Source organism: Lethenteron reissneri, unplaced genomic scaffold (genome assembly GCF_015708825.2).
Source record: "Lethenteron reissneri isolate LAM-NWPU_2019-01 unplaced genomic scaffold, ASM1570882v1 scaffold_136, whole genome shotgun sequence".
NCBI classification, from domain to species: domain Eukaryota; kingdom Metazoa; phylum Chordata; class Hyperoartia; order Petromyzontiformes; family Petromyzontidae; genus Lethenteron; species Lethenteron reissneri.
Window position 1 is genome coordinate 88,996 of NW_026891069.1, and position 6,036 is coordinate 95,031.

Genomic DNA, 6,036 nt, shown 5'->3' on the forward strand with positions numbered 1-6,036 from the left:
AGTTAATACATTACAAATATTGTTAAGATTCATTGTATTCCGAATCGGGTTATTGTCCTTCTTGCTGTCGCCGCTAAAGCACGTTTCAAAATCCGCATTGGTGCCTTATACAAATGTAGTGTATTCAACTGAGTCGCAGACGTACTCTGGAGGCAACACATTTATTAATACCAACACAAGGGGTAACTGCCCCTTAACAGAATAACAACCTACGGTGGTGACCATCAGGCTAACTACACCAATTACAACGTGACTCGCTACGACGGACCAGGACCACAGCTTGGGTCCAGGTCCACGTGTTGGCGACTCTGTAGTGACGTAGAACGTAGGACGTAGAGCGTAGATTTCTTGAGGATGAACAATCAGCGCCGGTCCCTCTGGGGGACCCCGGCTTATATCCTCCGCGGTCGTGGCCGGCTCGCCCTTAGCCACGCCCACCCTCCAGAATCCTCCAGCAGGATCTGGACCCGGACCACGTGACCACCCCCCAGCCCCCGTTTGGGCTCCTTTGTAGACTTAACCGGTCACGTGTCCTTTGGGGTCAACCAGAGTGCCACGACCCTCAGTAACCCCTTCCCTACGGCCGGCACTCCCGCACCCTGTCCTGTAGGGGCCGGCACTGCACGCAGATCGCGGTGCCATCCAGCGCTGTCGATCAGCGCTCACCGAGCCCCTCTAGAGCCCGGTACTGCACCCACACCCGAGTGGTGCACTTGGTGTCGCTACACCGCACGCTGTGACTCTCTAGGGCCAGCATTACAGTGACATCCCGCGATGTCGCTACACAGACGATTGAGATTCATCATCTCTAGTGACCGACCTCCTTTATTTAACCCAGGTAAGACTGACCTCCTTTATTTAACCCAGGTGTGAGACATAGTTTATTTAACCCAGGTGTGAGACATCCTTTATTTAACCAAGGTGATAGCCCCGATTAAGATTCATCATCTCTAGTGACTGACATCCTTTATTTAACGCAGGTGTGAAACATCCTTTATTTAACCAAGGTAAGACTGACCTCCTTTATTTAACCCAGGTGAGAGACATCCTTTATTTAACCCAGGTGATAGCCCCGATTAAGATTCATCATCTCTAGTGACTGACCTCCTTTATTTAACCCAGGTGTGAGACATAGTTTATTTAACCCAGGTGTGAGACATCCTTTATTTAACCCAGGTGTGAGACATCCTTTATTTAACCAAGGTAAGACTGACCTCCTTTATTTAACCCAGGTGAGAGACATCCTTTATTTAACCCAGGTGATAGCCCCGATTAAGATTCATCATCTCTAGTGACTGACATCCTTTATTTAACGCAGGTGTGAAACATCCTTTATTTAACCCAGGTGTGACGTACATCGTTTATTTAACCCAGGTGTAAGACATCCTTTATTTAACCAAGGTAAGACTGACCTCCTTTATTTAACCCAGGTAAGACTGACCTCCTTTATTTAACCCAGGTGTGAGATATCCTTTATTGAACCCAGGTGAGAGTACCCATTGATATCCATCATCTCTAGTGACTGATCTCCTTCCTTTAACCCAGGTGACAAGACATACTTTATTTAACCCAGGTGTGACATACATCCTTTATTTAACCCAGGTAAGATTGACCTCCTTTATTTAACCCGGGTGTGGTGAAGTATGGTCGAAAAAAACCGACTTAACGATACAATCCGCACTTTGAACAACATTTAAAATTTCGATTTAAAGCTTTCGTGACTGCAGGGATTCATATTCTTGGTTCTTTCGGTAAAGTCATCACGTAGAAGGGGAATAATAGAATAATACAAATACAATATAAAAATTAAACAATAAAATAATAAAAACAATTGAATTCTCACGACGTTTCGATTGCTACACAAGCAATCATCATCATTCTTAATTTTGGAGCTTTCGTGACTGCAGGAATTATTCTTTGGTTCTTTCGGTTAAGTCACGTCTAAAGATAAAATAATAAATAAAATAAAATTAATTAAATTAATTTATTATTTTATCTTTAGACGTGACTTAACCGAAAGAACCAAAGAATAATAATCATCATGTGTGAAAACCACAGCAAGAAAACTTTTTTCACATTTTATTGTTTAAGGTCATCGATAACGGTGAATAGCGTGCATTTAATCTGAACTTACAACTTTACATTCGCATTTTAATGATAAATAATTCAGCGCTTACCGTTTGTCGGGGTTTATGCAACGTTCTCAGAGTCGCTATGACTGCAATTCCCTTAAGAATTCTCCTCAGCGAGTATTTTAAAACAAATATATTAATCTTTATATAAATATCTTGAGCATCAGCAATAGTTTATAGATATTATTCTCTTCATAAATCGAGTTTGTGTCGTGTTTTTTTTTAATCGATGCAAAAAAATTAATTTGATTGCGTGCTCTGAGGGAGATTTGAACGTTTTATTTTGGCGGGAAAACGGCGACGGGCGGTGGCGCGCGCTACGCCCCCCCCTAACACCAGCCCCTCCCCTCTCCCATTCAAACCAATGGGCGTGAGAACGCCCCCCCCCCCCCAACAATTCGAACCAATCAGCGCGAGACCTCCCCCCCCCCAACAATTCTAACCAATCAGCGCGAGACCTCCCCCAACAATTCTAACCAATCAGTGCGAGACCTCCCCCCTCCCCCACAATTCGAACCAATCAGCGCGAGACTTTCCCCCCCCCCCCACAATTCAAACCAATCAGCGCGAGACCTCCCCCCCCCACCCCCCCCACAATTCTAACCAATCAGCGCGAGACCTCCCCCCCCCCCCCACAATTCGAACCAATCAGCGCGAGACCTCCCCCCTCCCCCAACAATTCTAACCAATCAGCGCGAGACCATTCTCCCCCCCCCCCATTCAAACCAATGGCCACGAGACCCCCTCCCCCCCATTCAAGCCAATGGGAGGGAGACCTCCCCCCCCCCCCACAATTCGAACCAATCAGCGCGAGACATCCCCCCTCCCCCAACAATTCGAACCAATCAGCGCGAGACCTCCCCCAACAATTCTAACCAATCAGCGCGAGACCTCCCCCCCCCCACAATTCGAACCAATGGCCAAGAGACCCCCTCCCCCCCCCCATTCAAGCCAATGGGAGGAGGGAGATCTCCCCACCCCCCCACAATTCGATCCAATCAGAGCGAGACCTCCCCACCCCCCCCCCCAATTCGAACCAATCAGCGCGAGACGATCCCCCCCCCCCTCCAACAATTCGAACCAATGGGCGTGAGACCTCTCCCTCCCCCCACAATTCCAACCAATCAGCGCGAGACCTCCCCCCCCCCACAATTCCAACCAATCAGCGCGAGACCTCCCCCCCCCACACAATTCGAACCAATGGGAGGGATACCTCCCCCTCCACCCCCACAATTCCAACCAATGGGCGTGAGACCTCTCCCTCCCCCCACAATTCCAACCAATCAGCGCGAGACCTCCCCCCCCCCCACAATTCGAACCAATCAGCGCGAGACCTCCCCCCCCCCCACAATTCGAACCAATGGGAGGGAGACCTCCCCCTCCACCCCCACAATTCGAACCAATGGGAGGGAGACCTCCCCCTCCCCCCACAATTCCAACCAATGGGCGCGAGACCAACCCCCTCCCCTCACAATTCAAACCAATCAGCGCGAGACCCCCCCCCCCCCCCACAATTCGAACCAATGGGAAGGAGACCTCCCCCTCCACCCACAATTCTAACCAATCAGCGCGAGACCATTCTCCCCCCCCCCCCCCCCCCGCATTCAAACCAATGGCCACGAGACCCCCTCCCCCCTTTCAAGCCAATGGGACGGAGACCTCCCCCCCCCTCCACAATTCGAACCAATCAGAGCGAGACCTCCCCCCCCCACAATTCCAACCAATCAGCGCGAGACCCCCCCCCCCCCCCCACAATTTGAACCAATCAGCGCGAGACCTCCTCCCCCTCCCATTCAAACCAATTGGCGCGAGACCGACCCCCCCCCTCCCCCATTCAAACCATTGGGTAGGAGACGCCCCTCTCCCCCCCCCGCCATTTAAACCGTTGGCCACGAGACCTCCCACCCCCAATTCAAACCAATCAGAGCGAGACCGCCCCCCCCCCCCCACAATTCCAACCAATCAGCGCGAGACCCCCCCCCCCCACAATTTGAACCAATCAGCGCGAGACCTCCTCCCCCCCCATTCAAACCAATTGGCGCGAGACCGACCCCCCCCTCCCCCATTCAAACCATTGGGTAGGAGACGCCCCTCTCCCCCCCCCGCCATTTAAACCGTTGGCCACGAGACCTCCCACCCCCAATTCAAACCAATCAGAGCGAGACCGCCCCCCCCCCCACAATTCAAACCAATGGGCGCGAGACCGCCCCACCCACCAATCAAAACAACGGCTACAATAAGCCCCTCCCCTCCCCCCCCCCATTCAAACCAATGGGCACGAGACCACCCCCGCCCCTCCTCCATGGCGCGAGACTATCCAATGCTGGATGAACATCAAAGTGGTGGTGGTGGTAATGGCGGTGTCTCTTACCGTGCGCGTCTTCTCCAATCGTCGAGCTATTCTCTCTCTGTGTCTCGCAGCGTACTCTCACCACCATCACCATGATCTTGCCACTGCTGCATGAAGGCTACGCGACGCTGTTGACTACCTCGTCTGGGTTGACGTTAAAGGGCCGTCCATAAATGACGTCACGCGATTTTGGGCGATTTTTGACCCCCCCCTACCCCTCGTCACGCGGCGTCACAAAAAGTCAGACCCCTCCCCCTCAAATATGACGTCACAAAGCTCTGCCCCCCACCTCCCCCCAAAAATAATAAAACATGCTTCAAATCGCTTTAAACTATTGTCATTGTGGTGCGCATTTAATGTGGCGCTGCACTCTGATGTTGTAGGAGAAAACATTTATTAAAAAGTCTATTTAATTAAGTAGAACGTGTTGTCTATATTTATTTAAAGTTGCGCATTTTATGTGACGTCACATTTCTCAACCACCCCCCCCCCCTCGTCACACATCGTCACAAATGTCTGACCCCCCCATCCCCCAATAGGTGCGTGACGTCATTTATGGACGCCCCCTAACTACCTCGCCTGGTATGCAGGAGGTCGTGGGTTCTGTGAGATGTTGACTACCACGCCTGGTCTACAGGAGGACGTGGGTCCTGTTGTACATTTGAAGTCTGCGTCTCTCTCCCCGTAGTGAGATGTTGACTAGTTCGCTTGGTCTACAGGAGGTCGTGGGTTCTGTGAGATGTTGACTACCTCGCTTGGTCTACAGGAGGTTGTGGGTCCTGCTGTATATTTGGAGTCTGCGTCTCTCACTCCGAGGTGAGATGTTGACTACCTCGCTTGGTCTACAGGAGGTTGTGGGTCCTGCTGTATATTTGGAATCTGCGTCTCTCACTTCGAGGTGAGATGTTAACTACCTCGCTTGGTCTACAGGAAGTCGTGGGTCCTGCTGTATATTTGGAATCTGCGTCTCTCTCCCCGTGGTGAGATGTTGACTACCTTGCCTGGTCTACAGGAGGTCGTGGGTCCTGTGGTATATTTGGAGTCTGTGTCTCTCTCCCCATGGTGGGATGTTGACTACCTCACCTGGTATACAGGAGGTCGTTGGTCCTGCCGTGGTGAGATGTTAACTACCTCGCTTGGTCTACAGGAGGTCGTGGGTCCTGCTGTATATTTGGAATCTGCGTCTCTCTCCCAGTGGTGAGATGTTGACTACCTCGCCTGGTCTACAGGAGGTCGTGGGTCCTGTGGTATATTTGGAGTCTGCGTCTCTCTCCCAGTGGTGAGATGTTGACTACCTCGCCTGGTCTACAGGAGGTCGTGGGGGATTTTCTGTTTGAACTTAGTCACATAGTCACTTTAAGATGTTTTCTTGTTCATGTTTTTGTTTTTTGTTTGTTGCGGTTGCACCCGATTCAAGAGCCGAATGGCTCACAGGGCGATACCTAATAAATTTAATGAAACTGAACTAGCAGCAGCACCAACATAATTCATAAAGTGTAATCATAAATCTTGACTTAAAGCTTTTGTGACTGCAGGAATTCATATTCTCAGGGT